The sequence below is a fragment of the Pongo abelii genome, chromosome 14 (assembly GCF_028885655.2).
Source record: "Pongo abelii isolate AG06213 chromosome 14, NHGRI_mPonAbe1-v2.0_pri, whole genome shotgun sequence".
NCBI lineage: Eukaryota > Metazoa > Chordata > Mammalia > Primates > Hominidae > Pongo > Pongo abelii.
The window spans coordinates 4,057,726-4,081,798 of record NC_071999.2 but is presented as its reverse complement, the minus strand read 5'-3'; positions in this window follow the sequence as shown (position 1 = coordinate 4,081,798).

The window sequence follows — 24,073 nt, the reverse complement described above, 5'->3', positions numbered from 1 at the left end:
ATGGCATGGAAAGGAATGTGGAATGGAATAGAATGGAATGTGGAGTGGAATGGTATGGAATGCTGAATGGAATGGAATCGAATGTGGAATGGAATGGAATGGAATATGGAATGGAAAGTGGAATGGAATGTTGAATGGAATGGAATGGAATGTGGAATGGAATGGAATGTAGAATGGAATGTGGAATGGAATGCAATGAAATGTGGAAAGGAATGTGGAATGGAATGTAAAGGAATGTGGAATGGAATGGAATGGGATATGGAATGGAATGCAATGGAATTTGGAATGGAATCAAATGTGGAACGGAATGGAATGGAATGGAATGGGATATGGAATGGAATGCAATGGAATTTGGAATGGAATCAAATGTGGAACGGAATGGAATGGAATGGAATGTGGAACGGAATGGAATGGAATGGAATGTGTAATGGAATGGAACGGAATGGAGTGTGGACTGGAATGAAAAGGAATGGAAAGTGGAATGGAATGGAATGCAATGTGGAATATAACGTGGAATGGAATGGAAAAGAACATGGATTGGAATGCAATGGAAGTTGGAATGTAATGGAATGGAACTTGGAATGGAATGGAAATGATTGGAATTTGGAATGGAGTGGAATGCAATGTGGAATGGAATGGAATGCAATGGATTGTGGAATGCAATGCCATGGAAAGTCGAAATGAACACAGAATGGAACGTGGAATGGAGCGTGCAATGGAACGTGGAATGGAATGTGGAATGGAATGGAATGGAACGTGGAATAGAATGGAATGGGTTGTGGAATGGAATGGAAAGCAATGTTGAATGCAATGGAACGGAATATAGAATGCAATGCAATGAAATGGAATGTGGACTGGAGTGGAATGGAATGGAATGGAATGTGGAATGGAATGGAAAGGTATGTGCAATGAAATGGAATGCAATGGAATATGGAATGGAAAGGAATGGAATGGCATGTGGAATGGCATGTGCAATGGAATGGAATGGAATGTGCAATGGAATGTGGAATGGAACGTGGAATGGAATGGAATGGAACGTGCAATGAAGTAGAATGTAATGGAATGGAACGTGGAATGGAATGGAATGTGGATTGGAAGGGAATGGAAAGTGGAATTGAAGGGAGGGCAATGTCGAATGGAATGTGGAATGAATGGAATGGAATATGGAATAGAATGGAATGGAATGGAATGGGAAATGGAATGGAATTGAATGTGGAATTGAATAGAATGCAATGTGGAAGGGAATGTGGAATGGAATGTGAAATAGAATGGAAAGAGGAATGGAATGTAATGCAACATAAAATGGAATGGAATGGATTGTGGAATGGAATGGAGTGGAATGTGCAATGGAAAGGAATGGAATGGAATGTGGAGTGGAATAGAATGGAATGCAATATAGAGTGGAATTGAATTTATTGGAATGTGGAATTGAACGTAATAGAACGTGGAATGGAATGGAATGGAATGCGGAAAGCAACGTGGAAGGCAATGGAATTCAAAGTGGAAAGGAATGTGGAATGGAATGGAATTTAATGTGGAATGGAACATGGAATTGACCGTGGAATAGAATGTGGAATGGAATGGAATGGAATGTGGAATGGAATGTGCAATGGAAAGGAATAGAATGTGCAAGGGAAAGGAATGGAATTGAAGGGAATGTGGAATGGAATGGAATGTGGAAGGGAATGTGGAATGGAAAGAAATGGAATGAGGAATGCAATGTGGAAAGCAATGGAATGACAACTGGAATGGAAACTGGAATGGAACATGGAATGGAAGTGGAATGGTATATGGAATGGAATGTGGAATGGAATACAGAATGGAATACAATGGAATGTGCTCTGGAATGTAATGAAGTGGACGGCGGAATGGATTGGAATGGAATGTGGAATGGAATATGGATTGGAATGTGGAATGGAAAGCTGAGTGGAATGGAGTGGACAGTGAAATGGAAAGGAATGGAATGCAATGTGGAATCGAAAATGTAAAGGAAGGGTATGGAATGTGGAATGGAGAGTGGAATGGAATGCAATGGAACGTGGAATGGAATCTGGAATGGAATGTGGAATGGAATGGATAGGACTGTGAAATGGAATGGAATGCAATGTGGAATGGAATGGAATGGAATGTGAAAAGGAATGGATTGGAATGTGAAATGGAATGGAAAGGAATGTAGAATTGAAAGGATTGGAATGTGCAAAGGAACGGGATAGAATGAGGAACGTAAAGTGTAATGGAAAGTGTAATGGAATGGACTAGAACGTGTAGTGGAAAGTGGAATGGAACATGGAATGGAATGTGGAATGGAAAGTGGAATGGAACATGGAATGGAATGGAATGGAATGTGGAATGCAATGGGAAGAATGGTAGAATGAAATGGAATGCAATATGGAATGGAATGGAATGAAATGGAATGTGGAATAGAATGGAATGTAATGTGGAATGCAATGTGGAATGGAATGGAATGGAATGTGGAATGCAATGTGGAATGGAATGAAATGGAATGTGGAATGGAATGGAATGGAATATGGAATGGAACGTGCAGTGGAATGTGGAATGGAATGTGGAACAGAATGGAATGCAACGTGGAATGGAATGTGGAATGGAATGGAATGGAACGTGGAATGGATTCTGGAAGGCAATGTGGAATGCAATGTAATGGATGGTGGAATGGAATATGAAATGGAAAGTGGAAAGGAACGTGGAATGGGACGTGGAATGGAATGTGCAATGGAAAGTGGAATGGAATGTGGAAAGGAATGGAATGGAATGCAGCAAAGAATGGAATGGTATGTGGAATGGAATGTGGAATGGAATGGAATTGAAGTTGGAATGGAATGTGAAATGGAAAGGAAAGCAACGTGGAATGGAATTGAATGCAATGTGGAAAGGAATGCAATGGGATGTGGAATGGAAAGGAACATAATGTGGAATCGAATGTGGAATGGAATGGAATGGAATGTGGAATACAATGTGGAATGGAAAGGAATGGAATGGAATGGAATGTGAAATGGAATGGAATTTGGAATGGAATGGATTGGAAGGCAGAATAGAATTGAATGGAAAGTGGAATGGAATGGAATGGATTGTGGAATGGAATGGAATGGAATGTGGAATGGAAAGGAGTGGAATGGAATGTGGAGTGGAATGGAATGGAATGTAATATAGAGTGGAATTGAATGGACTGGAATGTGGAAAGGAACGTAATGGAACGTAGAATGGAATGGAGTGGAATGCAGAATGCAACGTGGAACGCAATGGAATGCAAAGTGGAAAGGAATGTGGAATGGAATGGAAACTAACTTGCAATGGAACGTGGAATGGACCGTGGAATGGAATGTGGAATGGAATGCAATTGAATGTGGAATGGAATGTGCAATGGAAAGGAATGGAATGGGCAATGGGAAGGAATGGAATTGAAGGGAATGTGGAATGGAATGGAATGGAATGTGGAATGGAAAGAAATGGAATGAGGAATGCAATGTGGAGTGCAATGCAATGAAAACTGGAAAGGAAATTGTAATGGAACATGGAATGGAAGTGGAATAGTATAAGGAATCGAATGTGGAATGGAATATGGAATGGAATAGAATGGAATGTGGTCTGTAATGTAATGAAGTGGACGGTGGAATGAATTGGAATGGAATGTGGAATGGAATATGGATTGCAATGTGGAATGCAATCCTGAGTGGAATGGAGTTGACAGTGAAATGGAAAGGAATGGAATGGAATGTGGAATCGAAGGTGTAAAGGAAGGGAATGGAATGTGGAATTGAATGAAATGGAACGTGGAATGGAATCTGGAATGGAATGGATTGGATTGTGAAATGGAATGGAATGAAATGTGGAATGGAGAGGAATGTAATATGAAAAGGAATGGAATGGAATGTGAAATGGAACGGAGTGGAATGTGGAATGGAAAGGACCGGAATGTGGAAAGGAATGGGATAGAATGAGGAACGTAAAGTGGAATAGAATGTGGAATGGAACGTGGAATGAAAGGTGGAATGGAACGTGGAATGGAATGCACTGGAACATGTAGTGGAAAATGGAATGGAAAGTGGAATGGAATGTGGAATGGAAAGTGGAATGGAACGTGGAATGCAATGGAATGCAACGTGGAATGCATTGGGAAAAATGGTGGAAAGAAATGGAATGGAATGTGCAATGGAATGGAATGAAATGGAATGTGGAATGGAATGTAATGGAATGTGGAATGCAATGTGGAATGCAATGAAATGGAATGTGGAATGCAATGTGGAATGGAATGAAACGGAATGTGGAATGGAATGTGGAATGGAATGGAATGGAATGGAATCTGGAATGCAACGTGGAGTGGATTGTGGAATGGAATGTGGATAGAATGGAATGCAATGTGGAAAGGAATGTGGAATTGAATGTGGAATAGAATAGAATGCAACGTGGAAAGGAATGTGGAATTGAATGGAATGGAACGTGGAATGGAATTTGGAATGCAGTGTGGAATGGAATGCAGTGATGGTGAAATGGAATGTGAAATGGAACGTGAAAAGGCAAGTGGAATGGAACTTGGGATGGAATCTGCAAATGAAAGTGGAATGAAATGTGGAATGGAATGGAATGGAATGTCGCATTGAATGGAATGGAATGCGGAATAGAATGTGGAATGCAATGGAATTGAAGTTGGAATGGAATGTGAAATGGAAAGGAAAGCAACATGGAATAGATTGGAATGCAATGTGGAAAGGAATGCAATGGGATGTGGAACGGAAAGGAACATAAAGTGGAACCGAATGTGTAATGGAATGGAATGGAATGTGGAATAGAATGTGGAATGGAATGGAATTTGGAATGGAAAGGAATGGAATGGAATGGAATGTGAAATGGAATGGAATGTGAAATGGAATGGAATGGAATCCAAACGAATGGAATGGAAGGTGGAACGCAATGTGGAATGCAATGGAATGGAAAGTGGAAAAGAATCTGGAATGGAATGTGTAATGGAATGGATTGGAATACGGAATGGAATGGAATGGAATGGAATAGAATTTGGAATGGAATGTACAATGGAATGTGGGATGGAATGTGGAATGGAATGCGGAATTTAATGAATGGAATATGGAATGTAATGGAGTGGAATGTGGAATGGAAAGGAATGGAATGGAATGTGGAATGGAATGAAATGGAATGTGGTCTGGAATGGAATAGAATGGAATGGAATGTGGAATGAAATGTGGAAAGGAATGTGGAGTGGAATGAAGTGGATTGTGGAGTAGAATGTGGAATGGAAGGTGGAATGGAACGCAGTGGAATGTGGAAAGGAATGGAATGGATTGGAACATGGAATGGAATGGCATGGAATGTGGAATGGAATGTGGAATGAAATGAAATGGAATGTGGAACGGAATGTGAAATGGAATGGGAAGGAATGTGGAATGGAATGGAATGGAAGGCGGAATGGAATGTGGAATCGAATGAGGAATGGTACGTGGAACTGTATGGAAGAGAACATGGAATGGAATGGAATGGAATGTGGAAAGCAACGTCGAATGGGATGGAATGGAATGTGGAATGGGAGGGGGAAAGGAATGTGGAGTGGAAAGTGGAATGGAATGGAATGTGGAATGGAATGTGTAATGGAACGTGGAATGGAATGGAATGTAGAATGGATTGTGGAATGGAATGTGGAATACTATGTGGAATACAATTTAATGGAATGTGGAATAGAATGTGAAATGAGATGGAATGGAATGTGGAATGGAATGGAATGGAGAGTGGAATGGAAAGTGGAATGGAATGGAATGTAATGTGGAATGGAACGGAATGGAATGGAATGTGGAATGGAATAGAATGGGGAATTGAATGGGATGGAATTTGGAATGGCTTGGAATGGAATATCGAATGGAATGGAATGGACTGTGGAATGGAATGTGGAATGCAATGGAATGCAATAAGGAATGGAATGTGGAATGAAATGTGGCATGGAATGGAGTGGAATGGAATCGAATGTGGAATAGAACGTGGATTGGAACCTGGAATGGAACTTGGAATGTTACGTGGAATGAAACGTCAAATGGAACATGGAACGGAATGTCTAATGGAACGTGGAATGGAATGCGCAATGGAATGTGCAATGGAATGGAATGGAATGAAATGCAATGTGGAATGGTATGTGGAATGGAAAAGAATGGAAAGTGGAATGGAATTGAATTGAATGGAACTTGGAATGGAATGGAATGCAATGTGGAATGGAACTGAATGGAATGTGGAATGGAAGTGAATGGAATGGAACATGGAATGGATTGGAACGTGAAGTGGAATGGAATGGAATGGAATTGGACGTACAATGGAAAGGAAGGTGCAGTGGAATGAAATGTGGAATGGAATGGATTGGAAAGTAGAATGGAATGGAATGGAAGGTGGAATTGAATGTATGGAACAGGGAATGGAATGGAATGCAAGGTGGAATGGAATGGAAAAGAACGTGGAATGGAATTGAATGTCATGGGGAATGGAATGGAATGGAATGTGGAATGGAACGGATTGGAATGGAATGTGGATTGGAATTTAATCTGGAATGGAATGGAATGTCAACTGGAGTGGAAAGTGGAATGGATTTGAATGAAACGTGGAATGGATTGGAATGGAATGGAAAGTGGAATGGAACGTGGAATGGAAAGGAAAAAATGTGGTATGGAACATGGAATGGAATGCAATGGAAGGTGGAATGGAACGTGGAATGGAACGCGGAACGGAAATCGGAATGGAATGTGGAATGTGGAATGGAATAGAATGGATGTGGAATGGAATGGAAAGGAATGTGTAATGGAATGGAATGGAAAGTGGAATGGAATGGAATCGAATGAATTTGGAATGGAATAGAATGTTACATGGAAAGGAATGCAGAATGGAAAGCAATGGAATGTAGATTGGAAAGGAATCCCATGTGGAATGGAATGGAAAGGAATGTAGAATTGAATGGAATGGAATGTGGAATGCAACGTATAATGGAATGGAATAGAATGAAATGGAATTGAACGAGGAATGGAATGGAATGGAATGGAATGTGGAATAGAATGTGGAATGGAATGGAATGGAAGGAGGAATGGAATGTTGAATGGAATGAAATGGAATTTGGAAAGTAAAGTGGAATGGAACGTGGAATGTAATGGAATGGAAGGTGCAATGGCATGGAATGGAATCTGGAAAGGAAAGTGGAATGGAAAGAAATGGAAAGTAGAATAGAATGGAATGGAATGTGGAATAGAATGGAATGGAATGTGGAACGGAATAAAATGGAATGTGGCTTGGAATGGCCTGGAATGTGGAATGGAATGGAATGGAATGTGAAATAGAATGTGGAATGAAATACACTCTCAAATGGAATGGAATGGATTGTGGAATTGAATGGCATATGAAATATAATGGAATGCAAAGTGAAATGCAATGGGATGCAATGTGGAATGGAATGGAATGGAATGTGGAATGGAATGTAGAATGGAATGGAATGGAATGGAATATGGAATGCTATGGAATGGAAAGTGGAATGGAATGGAATGGAAGATTGAATAGAATGTGGAAAGGAATGGAATGGAATTGAATGTGGAATGGAAGGGAATGGAATGTGGAATAGAATGAAATGAAATGTGGAATGTGGAATGGAATGGAATGTGGAATGGAATGGAATGGAATGGATTGGAATGGAATGTGGAAAGGAATGGAATGGAATGTGGAATGGAATGGAATGGAACGTGTAAAGAAATGTGGAATGAAATGGAAACTTATGGAATGGAATGTGGAATTAAATGGAATGGAATGTGGAAATAAATGGAATAGAATGGAATGTGAAATGGAAATAGAATGGAATGTAGAATGGAATGCAACAGAATGTTGAATTCAATGGAATGGAATGTGGAATGGAATGGAATATGGAATGGAATGGAATGGAATGTGGATTGGAATGTGGAATGGAGTGGAATGGAATGTGGAATGCAATGGAACGTAATGTGCAATAAAGTGGAATGGAATGGAATGTGAAATGGAATGGAATGGAATGGAATGGAAGTTGGAATTCAATGGAATGGAAGGTGGAATGGAATGTGGAATGGAATGGAATGGAATGTGTAATGGAATTGAATGGAATGTTGAAAGGAATGGAATGGAATGGAATGGGAATATAACGGAATGGAATGTTGAATGGATTGTGGAAAGGAATATGGAATGGAATGTGGAATGGAATGCAATCGAACTGAAAGGATTGTGGAATGGAATGGAATGGAATTTGGAATGCAGTGGAATTGAATGGTATGTCAGATGTAATGGAAAGGAATGTTGAATGGGATGCAATGGAATGTGTAATGGAATGGAATGGAACGTGTAATGGAATGGAAAGGAACGTGGAGTGCAATGTTGAATGGTATGGAATGGAATGTGGAATGGAATGGAATGGAATGTGCAATGCAATGTGGAATGGAAAGGAATGTTGAGTGGAATGTGGAAAGGAATGGAATGGAACCTGGAATGCAATGGAAAGTAACGGAATGTGGAATGGAATGGAATGGAATGAAATTTCGAATGGAATGCAATGGAATGGAATGTGAAATGGAATGGAATGGAATGCGGACTGGAATGGAATGGAATGGTATGTTCATTGGAATGAAAGGGAATGTGGAATGGAATGGAATGTGGAATGGAATGTGGAATGGAATGAAGTGGAATGTGGAACGGTCTGGAATGGAAAGTAGAATGGAATGGAACAGAATATGGAATGGAATGGAATGGAATGGAATGGGAAAATAAAGGAATGGAATGTGCAATGGAATGTGTAAAGCAATATGGAATGGAATGTGCAATGCAATGCAATCGACCAGAAAGGATTGTGGAATGCAATGGAATGCAATGTGGAATGGAATGGAATGGAATGGAATGTGAAATGCAATGGTATGGAATGGAGTGGAAGGTGGAAAGGAATGGAATGGAATGCAGAATGGAATGTGGAATGGAATGTGGAATGGAATGGAAAGCAATGTGGAATGGAATTGAAAGGAGTATGGAAAGGAATGGAATGGAATGGGAAAATAGCGGAATGGAATGTGGAATGGAACGTGGAAGGCAATATGGAATGGAATGTGGAATGGAATCCAATGGAATAGGAAGGATTGTGGAATGGAATGTAATGGAATTTGGAATGCAATGGAATTGAAAGGAATGTGAAATGGAATTGAAAAGAATGTGGAATGGAATGGAATGGAATGGAATGGAATGTGTAATGGAATGGAATGGAATGTGTAATGGAATGCAATGGAATGTGTAATGGAATGGAAAGGAATGTGGAAAGCAATGTGGAATAGTATGGAATTTAATGTGGAACGGAGTGAAATGGAATGTGCAATGCAATGTGGAATGGAAAGGAATGGGGAGTGGAATGTGGAAGGGAATTGAATGGAATCTGTAATGAAATGTAATGGAATGGAATGTGGAATGGAATGGAATGGAATGGGACGAAATGTGGAATGGAATGGAATGGGATGGAATGGAATGTGGAATGGAAGGGAATGGAATGTGGAAAGAAATGGATTAGAATTTGGAATGCAAAGTGGAATGGAATGGAATGGAATGTGGAATGGAATGTGGAATGGAATGGAATGGAATGGAACGCAATGTGTAATGGAAAGGAGTGGAATGGAATGTGAAATGGAAATAGAATGGAATGTTTAATGGAATGGCATGGAATGTGGAATGAAATGAAATGGAATGTGGAATGGAATGTGGAATGGAATGGAATGGAAAGTGGAATGGAATGGAATGGAAAGTGGGATGGAATCTGAAATGGAATGTAATGGAATAGAGTTTAATGTGGAATGGAATGGAATGGAAAGGAATGTGAAATGAAATAGAATCGAATGTTTAATGGAATGGAATCGAATGTGGAATGGAATGTAATGGAACGTGGAAAGGCATTTGGAATGGAATGAGATGGGATGTGGAATGGAATAGAATGGAAGGTGGAGTGGAATGGAACGGAATTTGGAAAGCAAAGGAATGGAATGGAATGGAATGTGGAATGGAATGGAATTTGGAAAACAAAGGAATGGAATGGAATGGAATGTGGAATGGAATGGAATATGGAATTGAATGGAATGGAACGAAATGTGGAATGGAACAGAAAGGAATGGAATGTGAAATGGAAATAGAATGGAATGCTTAATGGAATGGAACAGAAAGTGCAAAGTAATGGAAATGAATGTGGAACAGAATGTGGAATGGAATGGAATGGAATGTGGAATGGAATGGAATGGAAAGTGGAATGGAATAGAATGGAATGTATCATGGAATTTAATGGAATGGAATTGAATGTGGAATGCAATGGAATTGAATGGAATGGAAAGAGGAACACAATGGAATGGAATGTGGAATGGAATGGAATGGAATGTGGAATAGAATGGAATTGAATGTTGTATGTAATGGAATGGAACGTGAAATGGAACGTGGAATGGAAAGTAATGGAATGTGGAATGGATTGTGGAATGGAACATGGAATGGAACGGAATGGAATGGAATGGAATGTGGAAAGGATTGAAATGGAATGGAATGGAATGTGGAATAGAATGGAAAATAATTGAATATGGAATAGAATGGCATGGAATGGAATGTGGAATGAAATCGAACGGAATGTGGAATGGAATGGAATGGAATATGGAATGGAATGGAATGGAATGGAATAGAATATAATGTGGAAAGGAAGGGAATGGAATGTGGAATGGAAAGGAATGGACTGTGGAATGGAATGAAATGGAATTGAAGGTGGAATGGAATGGAATGGAATTTAGAATGAAATGGAATCTAATGTGGAACGGAATGGGGAATGGAATGGAATGGGATGTGGATTGGAATGTGGAATGGAAAGTAATGGAATGTGGAAAGGAATGGAATGGAATGTGGAATGGAATAGAATGGAAATTGGAATGGAATGGAACGTGAAATGGAATGAAATGGAATGTGAATGTGATGTGGAATGGAAAGTGGAATGGAATGGAATGGAATAGAATGTGGAGTGGAACAGAATGGAATGTGGAATGGAATAGATTGGAAAGGAATGTGAAGTGGAATGGAATGGACTCATGAATGGAATCTGTAATGGAAGGTGGAATGGAATTTAAGGAATGTGGATGGAATGGAATGGAATCTGGAATGGAATGGAAGGGAATGTGGAATGGAATGGAATGGAAAGTGGAATGGAATGGAATGGAATGTGGAATGGGATGTGGAATGGAATGGAATGGAATGTGGAATGGGACGGAATAGAATGTGGAATGGAATGTGGAAGGTAAAGAATTGGAATTGAATGGAATGTGGAATTGAAAGGAATGGAATTTGGAATGGTATTTAATGGAATGGAATGTGCAATGGAATGTGGAATGGAATGTGGAAAGGAATGCGGAATGGAATGTGGAATGGAATGGAATGGAATGTGGAGTGGAATGAGGAATGTAACGTGGAAAGGAATGTAATGGAAATTGAAATGGAAAGCGGAATGGAATGTGGAATGAAACGTGGAATGGAATGGAATTGAATACAACGTGGAGTTTAATGGAACGTGCAATGGAGTGGAAAGCAGCGTGGAATGGATTGTAGAATGGAATGGAATGAAATGTGGAATGGAATGGAATGGAAGGTGTAGAGGAATGTGTAATTCAATGTGGAATTGAACGTGGAATGGAATGGAATGCAATGGCATGGAATATGGAATGGAATGTGGAATGGAATGGAATGGAAGCTGTAATGGAATGGAATGGAATGGAATGTGGAACGCAATGGAATGGAATTGTATATGGAAAGCAACGGAATGGAATGTGGAAAGGAATGGATTGGAAAGTGGAAAGGAATTTGGAATGGAAAGGAATGGAATGTGGAATGGAATGGAGTGGAATGTGGAATGGAATGGTATGCAATGGATTGGATTGTGGAATGTAACGGAATGTGGAATGGAATGGAATGGAGTGGAATGTAGACTAGAACGGAATTGGAATGGAATGGATGGAAAGTGGAATGGAATGGAATAAAATGTGGAAAGTAATGGAATGTGGAATGGAAAGGACTGGAATGTGGAAAGGAATGGAATGGAATTTCGAATGGACCGGAATGTAATGTGGAATGGAACGTGGAATGGAATGTGTAATGGAATAGAACGGAATGTGGAATGGAATGGAATGGAGGGTGGAATGGAAAGTTAAATGCAATGCAATCAAAGGTGGAATGGAATGGAATGGAATGGAACATGGAATGGAATGGAAGGGGATGTAGAATGTAATGGAATGGGATGTGGAATGGAATGTTGAATGGAATGGAATGGCATGTGGAATTGAATGTGGATTGAAATGGAATAGAATTGAATGGAATCTGGAATATAATGGAATGCAATGTGGAAGGGAATGGAATGGAAACTGGAATGGAATAGAATGAAATGGAATCAAATGTGGAATGCAATTCAATGGAATGTGGAATGGAATGTTATGGAATGTGGAATGGAATGTGGTATGGAATGAGATGAAATGCTGAATGAAATGGAATGCAATGGAATGTGAAATGGATTGTAATGCAATGTGAAATGGCATGGAATGGGATGTGGAATGGATTGGAATGTAATAGAAAGAAATGTGGAGTGGAATTGAGTGTTGAATGGATTTGAATGTGGAATGTGTTGGAATGGAATGTGGAGTGTAATGGAATGGAAAGAGGAATGGAATGGAAAGTCATGTGGAATGGATCGTGGAATATAATGGTTTGGAACGTGGAATGTAACGTGGAATGAAAAGTGGAATGGAACGTGGAGTGGTAGGGAGTGTGGAATGGAAGGTGGAATGGAATGGAATGGAATGTGGAATGGAACGTGGAATGTAATGTAATGGAATGTTTAATGGAACGTGGAATGGAACGTGGAATGGAACGTGGAGTAGAACATCGAATGGAAGAAGTAATGGAATGTGGAATGGAATGTGGAAAGGAAAGTGGAATGGAAGGGAATGGAATGTGGAATGGAATGGAATGGAATGTGGAATGGAATGTGGAATGGAATGGAATATTTATGGAAGGCAATGGAATGTGGTATGGTAGGGAATGGAATGTGGACTGGAATGGAATAGAATGTGGAATTGAATGTGGAATGAACTGAGTAATGGAAAGTGGAATGGAAAGTTGAATGAAACGTGGACAGGAAAGTGGAATGGAAGGTGGAATGGAAAATGGAATGGAACGTGGAATGGAACGTGGAATGGAACATGGAATGCAATGTGGAATGGAATGGAATGAAATGCGGAATGGGATTCAATGGAATGGAATGGAATGGAATGGAATGTGAAATGGAGTGGAAAGGAATGTGGATTAGAATGGAATGGAAAGTGGAATGGAATGGAATGGAATGTGGAATGGAATGTGGAAAGGAAAGGAGTGGAATGTGGAATGGAATGGAATGGAATGTTGAATGCAATGTAGTATGAATGGAATGGAATGTGAAATGGAAGGGAATGGAAAGTGGAATGGAATGGAACGGAATGTGAAATAGAATGGAATGGAATTTGGAATGGAATAGAATGCAGTGTGGGATGGAATGGAATGGAATGCGGAATCGAATGCAAAGGAATGTGGAATGGAATGGAATTGAATGTGGAATGGAATGGAATGTGGAATGGAATGTGGAATGGAATGGAATGTGGAATGGAATGTGGAATGGAATGGAATGGAAGGTGGAATAGAATGGAAGGGAATGAAATGTGGAATGGAATGGAACGGAATCTGTAATGGAAAGTGGAATGCAATGGAATGGAAAGGAATTGAATGTGGAATTGAATGAAATGGAATGTGGAATGGCATGAAATTCAATGTGGAATGGAACATGGAATGGAACGTGGAATGGAATGTGGAATGGAATGAAATGAAATCTGGAATGGAAGGGAATGCAATGGAATGGAATGATATGCGAAAAGGAATGGAATGGAATGTGGATTGGAATGTAATGGAATGTGGAATGGAATACAATGAAATGTGGACAGGAATGTGAAATGGAATGTGGAATGGAACGGATTGTGGAATGGATTGCAATGGAAAGTGGAATTGAATGGAATCCAAAGGAATGTGGAATGGAATGGGGAATGGAATTGAATGTGGAATGGAATAAAATGTGGAATGGAAAGGAATTGCATCTGCAAAGGAATGGAATGGAATGTGGAATGGAATGGAATGGAATGGAAAGTGGAATGGAACGGAATGGAATGTGCAACTCAATGGAATGGAATGTGGAATGGAATGGAATGGCATGTGGAACGGAACGTGGAATGGAACGTGGAATGTAATGTGGAATGGAATGTGGAATGTAATGTGGAATGGAAGGCTATGGAAAGTGAAATGGAATGGAAGTTAAAGTGCAATGGAACGTAATGGAATGGAATGGAATGTGGAATGGAATGGAATGGAATGTGGAATGGAATGGAATGAAATGAAATTCAATGGATTGGAATGTGGAATGTAATCAGGAATGGAACATGCAATGGAATGGAATGGACTGTGGAATGGAATGCAATGGAATGGAATGGAATGCGGAATGGTATGTGGAATGTAATGTGGAATGGAATGGAATGTGGAATGGAACGGAAGGAAATGAGGAATGGAAGGTCGAATGGAATGTGGAATGGAATGGAATATGGAATGGGTTTGAATGCAATGTGGAATGAAAGGTGGAATGGAATGTGCAATGTAATGGAATGGAATGTGGAATGGAATCTGGAAAGCAAAGTGGAATGTAATGTAATGTGGAATGGAAGGGAATGGAATGTAGAAAGGAATGTGGAATGGAATGGAATGGAACGTGGAATGGAATCTGGAATGGAATGTGGAATGCAATGTGGAATGAAATGGAATGTTGAATGGAATTTAATGGAATGTGGAATGAAATGTGGAATGGAATGTGGAATGAAATGGAATGAGGGATGGAAAGCAATGGAATGGAATGTGGAATGGAATGGAATGTTGAATGGGATGGAATGGAATATGTAATGGAATGCAGAGTGGAATGTGGAATGGAATGGAATGGAATGTTGAATGGTAAGAGGAATGGAACGTGGAATGGAATGCAATGGAATGTGGAATGGAATGGAATGGAAAGTTGAATGGAATGTGGAATGGAATGGAATGGAATGCAAGTGGAGTGGAATGGAATGCAAAGTGGAAAGGAGTGGAATGGAATTGAATGGATTGTGGAATTTATTGGAATGGAATGTGAAATGGAACGTGGAATGGAATGGAATGGAACATGGAATGGAATGGAATGGAATGGAAAATGGAAGGGAATGCAACATGGAATGGAATGGAACGGAACCTGGAATGCAATGGAATGGAATGTGGAATGTAATGGAATTGAAATTGCAATTCAACGGAATTGAATGTGGAATGGAATGGAATGGAATGTGGAATGGAAAGGAATGGAATGAGAAATGGAATGGAATGGAATGTGAAACGCAATTTGGAATGTAAGAGAATGCAGTGCGGGATGGAATGGAATGGAATATGGAATGGAAAGCAATGGAATGCGGAATGGAATTTAATTGAATGTGGAATTGAATGGAATGTGGAATGGAATGTGGAATGGAATGGAATGGAAGGTGGAATGGAATGGAAGGGAATGGAATGTGGAATAGAATGCAACGGAATCTGTAATGGAAAGTGGAATGCAATGGGCTGGAATGGAATGGAATGTGGAATAGAATACAATGTGGAATGGAATGGAATGGAATGTGGAATGGCATGAAATGCAATGTGGAATGGACTGGAATGGAATGCGGAATGGAATGTGTAAAGGAATGGAATGGAATGTGGTATGGAATGTGGAAAGGATTGGAATGGAATGGTTAACAGTATTGAATGGAATGTGTAATGTAATTGAATGGTATTTGGGAAGGAATGTGGAATTCAACGTGGAATGGAATGTGCAATTGAATGGAATCTGGAATGGTATTTGAATGGAATGGAATGCTATGTAGAATGGAACATTTAATGCAATGTCGAATGGAATGTGGAATGGAATGGAATGGAACTTGGAATGGAATGGAAAGGAATGGCATGTGGAATGGAATGGAATGGAACGTGGAATGGAATTGAATGGAATGTGCAATGGAATGGAATATAATGTGGAATGGAATCTGGAATGGAAAGGAATGGAAAGTGGAATGGAATATGAAATGGAATAGAGTGTAATGGAGTGGAAAGTGGAATGGACTTTAGTGGAATGGAATGGAACGTTGAATGGAGTTTGGAAAGGAAAGGAATGTGGAACGGAAAATGGAATGGAATGGAATATGGAATGGAATGTGGAATGGAACGTGGAATGCTATGTGGAATGGAATGAGGAATGGAATGTGGACAGGAAAGGAATGGGATTTGGAATGGAATGCAATGGAATGTGGAATGAAAAGGAATGGAATGAGGAATGGAAAGGTATTGAATGGAGTGGAATGTGGAATGGAATTTAATGGAATGACTAATGAAACTTAGAAGGGAATGAAATGGTGCGCGGGATTGAATGGAATGGACTGTGGAATAGAACGTGGATTGGAATGGAATGGAATGTGGAATTTAACGTGGAATGGAATGTGGAATGGAACGTGTAATGTGTTGGAATTTCGAAAGGAATGGGAAATGGAACATGGAATAAAATGGAATGGAATGTGGAATGGAATGGGGAATGGAAACACGAATGGATCATGGAATGGAATGGAATGTGGAATTCAATGGAATGGAATATGCAATGGATTGTAATTCAAGGTGGAATGGAATGGAGTGGAATGGAATGTGGAACGAAATGTAGAATGGAATGGATTGGAATGTGGAATGGAATGTGGAATGGAATGTTTAATGGAACGTGGAATGGTATGTGGAATGGAATGTGGAATGGAACGTGGAAAGGAATTGAATGTGGAAAGGAATGTTTAATGTAATTGAATGCTTTGCTATGTGGAATGGAATGGAGTAGAATGTGGAATGGAATGGATTGGAATCTCGAATAGAAAAAAGCAGAATGGAATGTGAAATAGAATGTAATGGAATGTGAAATGGAAAGTGGAATGGAATGTAATGGAATGTAGAATGGAATGTGGAATGGAATCGAATGGAACTTGGAATAGAATGGAAAGGAATGGAATGTGGAATGGAATGGAATGGAACGTGGAATGGAATTGAATGGAATGTGCAATGGAATGGAATATAATGTGGAATGGAATCTGGAAAGGAAAGGAATGGAAAGTGGAATGGAATATGAAATGGAATAGAGTGTAATGGAATGGAATGTGTAATGGAATATAGTGGAATGGAATGGAAAGTTGAATGGAGTTTGGAAAGGAAAGGAATGTGGAATGGAAAATGGAATGGAGTGGAATATGGAATGGAATGTGGAATGGAATGTAGAATGGAACGTGGAATGCTATGTGGAATGGAATGAGGAATGGAACGTGGACAGGAATGGAATGGGATTTGGAATGGAATGCAATGGAATGTAGAATGAAAAGGAATGGAATGAGGAATGGAAAGGAATTGAATGGAGTGGAATGTGGAATGGAATGTAATGGAATGACTAATGAAACTTAGAATGGAATGAAATGGAACGCCGGATTGAATGGAATGGACTGTGGAATAGAACGTGGATTGGAATGGAATGGAATGTGGAATTTAACGTGGAATGGAATGTGGAATGGAACGTGTAATGTGTTGGAATGTCGAAAGAAATGGGAAATGGAACTTGGAATGAAATGGAATGGAATGTGGAATGGAATGGGGAATGGAAACACGAATGGATCATGGAATTGAATGGAATGTGGAATTCAATGGAATGGAATACGCAATGGATTGTAATTCAATGTGGAATGGAATGGAATGGAATGGAATGTGGAACGAAATGTAGAATGGAATGGATTGGAATGTGGAATGGAATGTGGAATGGAATGTTTAATGGAACGTGGAATGGTATGTGGAATGGAATGTGGAATGGAACGTGGAAAGGAATGGAATGTGGAAAGGAATGTTTAATGGAATTGAATGCAATGCTATGTGGAATTGAATGGAATAGAATGTGGAATGGAATGGACTGGAATCTCGAATAGAAAATAGTAGAATGGAATGTGAAATAGAATGTAATGGAATGTGAAATGGAAAATGGAATGGAATGTAATGGAAAGTAGAATGGAATGTGGAATGGAATGGAATGGAATGTGAAATGGAATGGAATGGAATGGAAAGGAATGTGGAATGGAAAGTGGAATGGAGTGGAATTGAATGTGGAATGCAATGTGGAAAGGAATGGAATGGAAAGAAGAATGGAGTGCGGAATGGAATGTTTAATGGAATGCGGAATGGAATGCGGAATGCAATGGAATGGAATGTGGTATGGAATGGAATGGAATGTGGAACGGAATGGGAAATGGAATGGAATGGAATTTTGAATGCAATGCGGAATGGAATGCAAAGGAAAGTGGAATGGAAAGTGTAATGGAATGGAATGGAAAGTATAATAGAATGCAGAATGGAATGGAAAGGAATGTTGAACGGAATGCGGAACGGAACGGAATGGAATGTGGAATGGAATGAGGAATGGAATGGGATGTAACTTGGAATGGAATGGAATGGAATGTGGAATGGAATGTGAAATTGAAAGGAATGGAATTCCTAATGGAAAGTGGAATGAAATGGAACAGATAGTGGAATGAAATGGAACAGATTGTGGAATGGAATGGAATGGAATGTGGAATTCAACGTGGAATGGAATGGATTGGAATATGAAATGGAACCTGGAATGGAATATGGAATAGAATGTTTAATGGAACATGGAATGGAATGGAAAGTGGAATGGAATGGAATGGAACGGAATATGGAATGGAAAGTGCAATGCAAAGTGGAATGAAACGTGGAATGTAGTGGAAAGTGGAATGGATTGTGGAATGTAACTTGGAATGGAATAGAATGTGCAATGGATTGTGCAATGTAATTTGGAATGGAAAGTGGAATGGAATGGAATGGAGGGTGGAAAGGAATGTGGAATGGGATAAAAGGAATGTGGAATGGAATGGATAGCAATGTGGAATGGAACGTGGAATCGCATGGAGTGGAATGCGGAATGGAATGTAGAATGGAACTTGGAAGGGAACGTGGAATAGAATGAAATGCGAAATGGAAAGTGGAATGGATCGTGGAATGGAATGGAATGTGGCACGGATTGTGGAATGGAATGTGGTATGCAATGTGGAATGGAATGTTGTATGCAATGTTGAATGGAATGCAATGGAATGTGGAATGGAATGTGGAAAAAATGGAATGGAATGTGGAATGGAATGTGGAATGAAATGGAATTGAATGTGGAATGGAATGGAATGGAATCTTGAATTCAACGTTAAGTGGAATGGAATGGAATGTGAAATGGAACGTGGAATGCATTGTGGAATGGAACTTGTAGTGGAATGGAAAGTGGAATGGAATGTGGAATGGAACATGGAATGGAATGTATTGTGGAATGGAATGGAATGGAATGTGGAATGGAACGTGCAATGCAAAATGGAATGGAACGTGTAATGGAGTGGAATGTGGAATGGATCGTGGAATGGATCTTGGAAAGGAATTGAATGTTGAATGGATTGTGGAATGTAATTTGGACTGCAACGTGAAATGGAATGGAATGGAATATGGAATGGAATGTGGAAAGAGATGGAATGAAATGTGGAATGGAATGGACTAGAATGTGGAATGGAAAGTGAAATCGAATGGAATGGGATGTGGAATAGAACATGGAATGTAATGTGGAAAGGAACGTGGAATGGAATGGAATGCGGAATGGAAACTGGAAGGCATCGTCGAATGAAATGGAATTTGGAAAGGATTGTAGAATGGAAAGTGGTATGGAATGTGGAATGGAAAGGAATGGAATGTGGAATGGAATGTGGAATGGAACGTGGAGTGGAATGGAATGGAATGTAATAGAATGTAAAATGGAAAGTGGAATGGAATGGAATGTAATAGAATGTGGAATGGAAAATGGAATGGAATGGAATTGAATGTGGGGTGGAATGGAAAGCAATGTGGAATGGAATGTGGAATGGAATGTGAAAAGTAATGGAGTGCAATGTCGAATGGGATGGAATGCAATGGAATGGAATGTGGAATGGAATGGAAAGGGAAGTGTATTGGAATACTATGGAACGTGGAATGGAAAGGAATGCAGTGGAAATTGGAATGGAATGGAATGGAATGGAATGTGGAATGGAATGTAGAATGGAATGTGGAATGGAATGTTGAAAGTAATCTGCAAAGGAATGTGGAATGCAATGCAATGAAACTGGAATGGAACGTGGAATGGATGGTGGAATGGAACGTGGAATGGAAGATGGAATGGAATGTGGAATGGAATGGTATGGAATGTTAAACGGAACATGGAATGGAATGGAATGGAACGTGGAATGGAATGGAATGGATAGTGGAATGGAATCTAATGGAATGTAGAATGGAATGGAGTGGAATGTAGTATGGAATGGAAAGGAAAGTGCAATGGAAAGTGGAATGGAATGGAATGGAATGTGGAAAGGAATGAAAGGGAATGCGGAATGGAATGAATTGGAATGTGGAATGGAAAGTGGAATGGAGTGGAATGGAATGTGGAATGGAATGGAATGGAGTGGAATGTGGAATGCAGTGGAATGGAATGTGGAATGGAAGGTAGAATGGAAACTGGAATGCAATGCTGAATGCAACGTGGAATGGAATGGAATTGAATGTGGAATGTAGTGGAATAGAAAGTTAATTGGAATGGAATGGGATGGAATGGAACGTGAAATGCAATGAAATGTGGAATGGAATTCAATTCAGTTTTGGAATGGAATGGAAAGGAATGTGGAATGGAATGGAAAGGAAAGTGGAATGGAAAGTGGAATGGAATGGAATGGAATGTGGAATGGAATGGAATGGATTGTGGAATGGAATGGAATGGAATGGAATGTGGAATGGAATGGAATGGAAACGAATGCAATGGAATGTGGAATAGAATGTAATGGAAAGTGGAATGGAATGTAATGGAAAGTGCAATGGAATGGAAAGAAAAGTAGAAGGTAACGCAATGGAAAGTGGAATGAAAGGGAATGGAACGTGGAATGGGATGGAATGGAATGGAAGGTGGAATGGAATGAAATGGAAAGGAATGGAATGTGGAATGGAATGTGGACTGGAAAAAAATAGAATGTGGAATGGAATGGAATGTGCATTGGAATGTGGACTGGAAAAGAATGGAATCTGTAATAGAATGGAATGGAACGGAATGGTAAGTGGAATGGAATGTTTAATGGAATGTGGAATGGAATGTTTAATGGAATGTGGACTGGAATGTGGAATGGGAAGTAATGGCTTCTGCAATGGAATCGAATGGAATATGGAATGGTATCAGGACTGGAAAGGAGTGGAATGTGGAATGGTATGGAATGGTATGTGGAATGGAATGGAATATGGAATAGAAAGTGGAATAAAATGGAATGGAAAGTTTCATGGAATGAGGAATGGAATGTGGATTGGGAAGGAATGGAATTTGGAAAGGAGTGGAATGGAATGTGGAATGGAATGGAATGGAATGTGAAATGGAATGTGGAATGTAATAGAATGGATTGTGGAATGAAATGAAATGAAATGTGGAATGGAATGGGGAGTTGAAAGGAATGGAATTTAGAATGCAGTGCAATGGAATGTGGATTGCAGTGGAATGAAATGTGGAGTGGAATGTCGAATGGAATGGAATGGAATGGAATATTGAGTGGAATGGAATGGAATAGAATGCCAAAAGGAAAGGAATAGAATGTGGAATGGAATGTGGAATGGAATGCAACGGAATGTGGAATGGAATATGGAAAGGAATGGAACTGAATGTGGAATGGAATGGAACGGAATGTGGAATGGAATGGAATGGAATGTGGAATGGAATGTGTAATGGAATGGAATGCAATGTGGAATGGAAAGGAAAGGAATGTCGAATGGAATGTGTAATGGAATGGAATGGAATGTGGTTTGCAATGGAATGCAATGGAATGTGAAATGGAACGTGGAATGGAAAGTGGAATGGAAAGTCGAATGGAATGTGTAATGGGACTTGGAATGGAATGGAATGTGTAATGGAATGTGGAATGAAATGGAAAGGAATGTAGAATGGAATGAGGCATGGAATGCACTAGAAAGTGGAGTGGATCGTGGAATCGATTCTGGAATATAACGTGGAACATAAACGAATGTGGAATGGAATGGAAAGGAATGTGGAATGGAATGGAATGGAATGGAATGGAATATGGAATGGAAAGGAATGTAATGTGGATTCGAATGGAATGGAATGTGGAATGGAGTGGAATGGAATGGAATGGAAAGGAATGTGGAAATTAATGTAATGGAATGTGGAATGAAAAGGAATGCAATGTGGATTGTAATGGAAAGAAATGTAATGTGGCCTGGAATGGAAAGTGGAATGGAATGGAATGCAATGTGGAAAGGAATGTGGAATGGAAAGGAATGGAATGTGGAATGGAATGGATTGGACTGTGGAATGGAATGTGGACTAGAAAGGAAAGGAATATTGAATGGAATGGAATGGATTTAAAAAGAATGTGGAATGGAATGTGGAATGGAAAGTGGAAGGGGAAGGAATGGACTGTTTAATGTAATGGACTGGAATGTGGAACGGAATGTGGACTGGAAAGGAATGGAATGTGGAATGGAATGGAAACAAATGTAGAATGCAATGGAATGGAAAGTGGAATGGAACTTTAAATGAAATGGAAAGGAATGTGAAATGGAATGTGGAATGGGAAGGAATGGAAAGTAGAATGGAATGGAATGGAATGGAATTGAATGGAATGGATTGTGGAATGGAATGGAATAGAATGTGGAATGGCATGGAATGGAATGTGGAATGGAAAGTTGGATTTAATGGAATGGAATGGAATGTGGAATGGAATGGAATGGAATGGAATACGGAAAGGAATGGAATGTGGAATACAATTGAAAGTAACGCATAATGGAATGTTGAATAGAATGAAAGGAAAAGTGGAATGGTATGGAATCGAAAGTGGAATGGAACGAGGAAAGAAATGGAATGGAATGTGGAATGGAATTTGGAATGGAATGTGTAATGGAATGAAATGGAATGTGGAAAAGAATTTGGAATGAAACGGAATGGAAAGTGGAATGGAAAGGAATGGAAAGTGGAATGGAATGGAGTGGAGTGGAATGTGGAATGGAATGGAATGGAATGTGAAATGCATTGTAAAACGGAATGTAGAAGGGAACGTGGAATGGAATGGAATTGAATGTGGAATGCATTGTAAAATGGAATTTGAAATGGACCGTCGAATGGAATGTGGAATGGAATGGATAGAAATTTGGAATATAATAGATTAGAATGTGGACTCGAATGGAATTGATTGGAACGTGAAATGGAATGGAACAGAATTCAGAAAGGAATTCAATCTTATTTGGAATGGAAAGGAATGGAATGTGTTCTGGAATGGAAAGGAATGTGGAATGGAAAGTGGAATGGAATGGAATAAAATGTGGAATGGAATGGAATGGATTACGGTATGGAATGGAATGGAATGGGATTTAGAATTTGATACAATGGAAAAGAATGGAATGGAATGTGGAATGGAAGGCAATGGAAGGTGGAATGGAATGGAATGGAATGCAATGTGGAACAGAATGGAATGGAATGTGGAATGGAATGGAATGGAATTGAATGTAGAATGGAATGCAATGTGGAATGGAATGGAATGGAACGTGTAATGGAACACAGAATGGAATGTGCAATGGAATGGAATGGAATGCGGAATGAATGAGGAATGGAATGTGAAGGAATGTGGAATCTAAAGTGGAATGGAATAGAATGGAATGTGGAATGGAATGGAATGGAATTGAATGTAGAATGGAATGCATTGTGGAATGGAATGGAATGGAACGTGTAATGGAACGCACAATGGAATGTGGAATGGAATGGAATGTGGAATGAATGAGGAATGGAATGTGAAGGAATGTGGAATCTAAT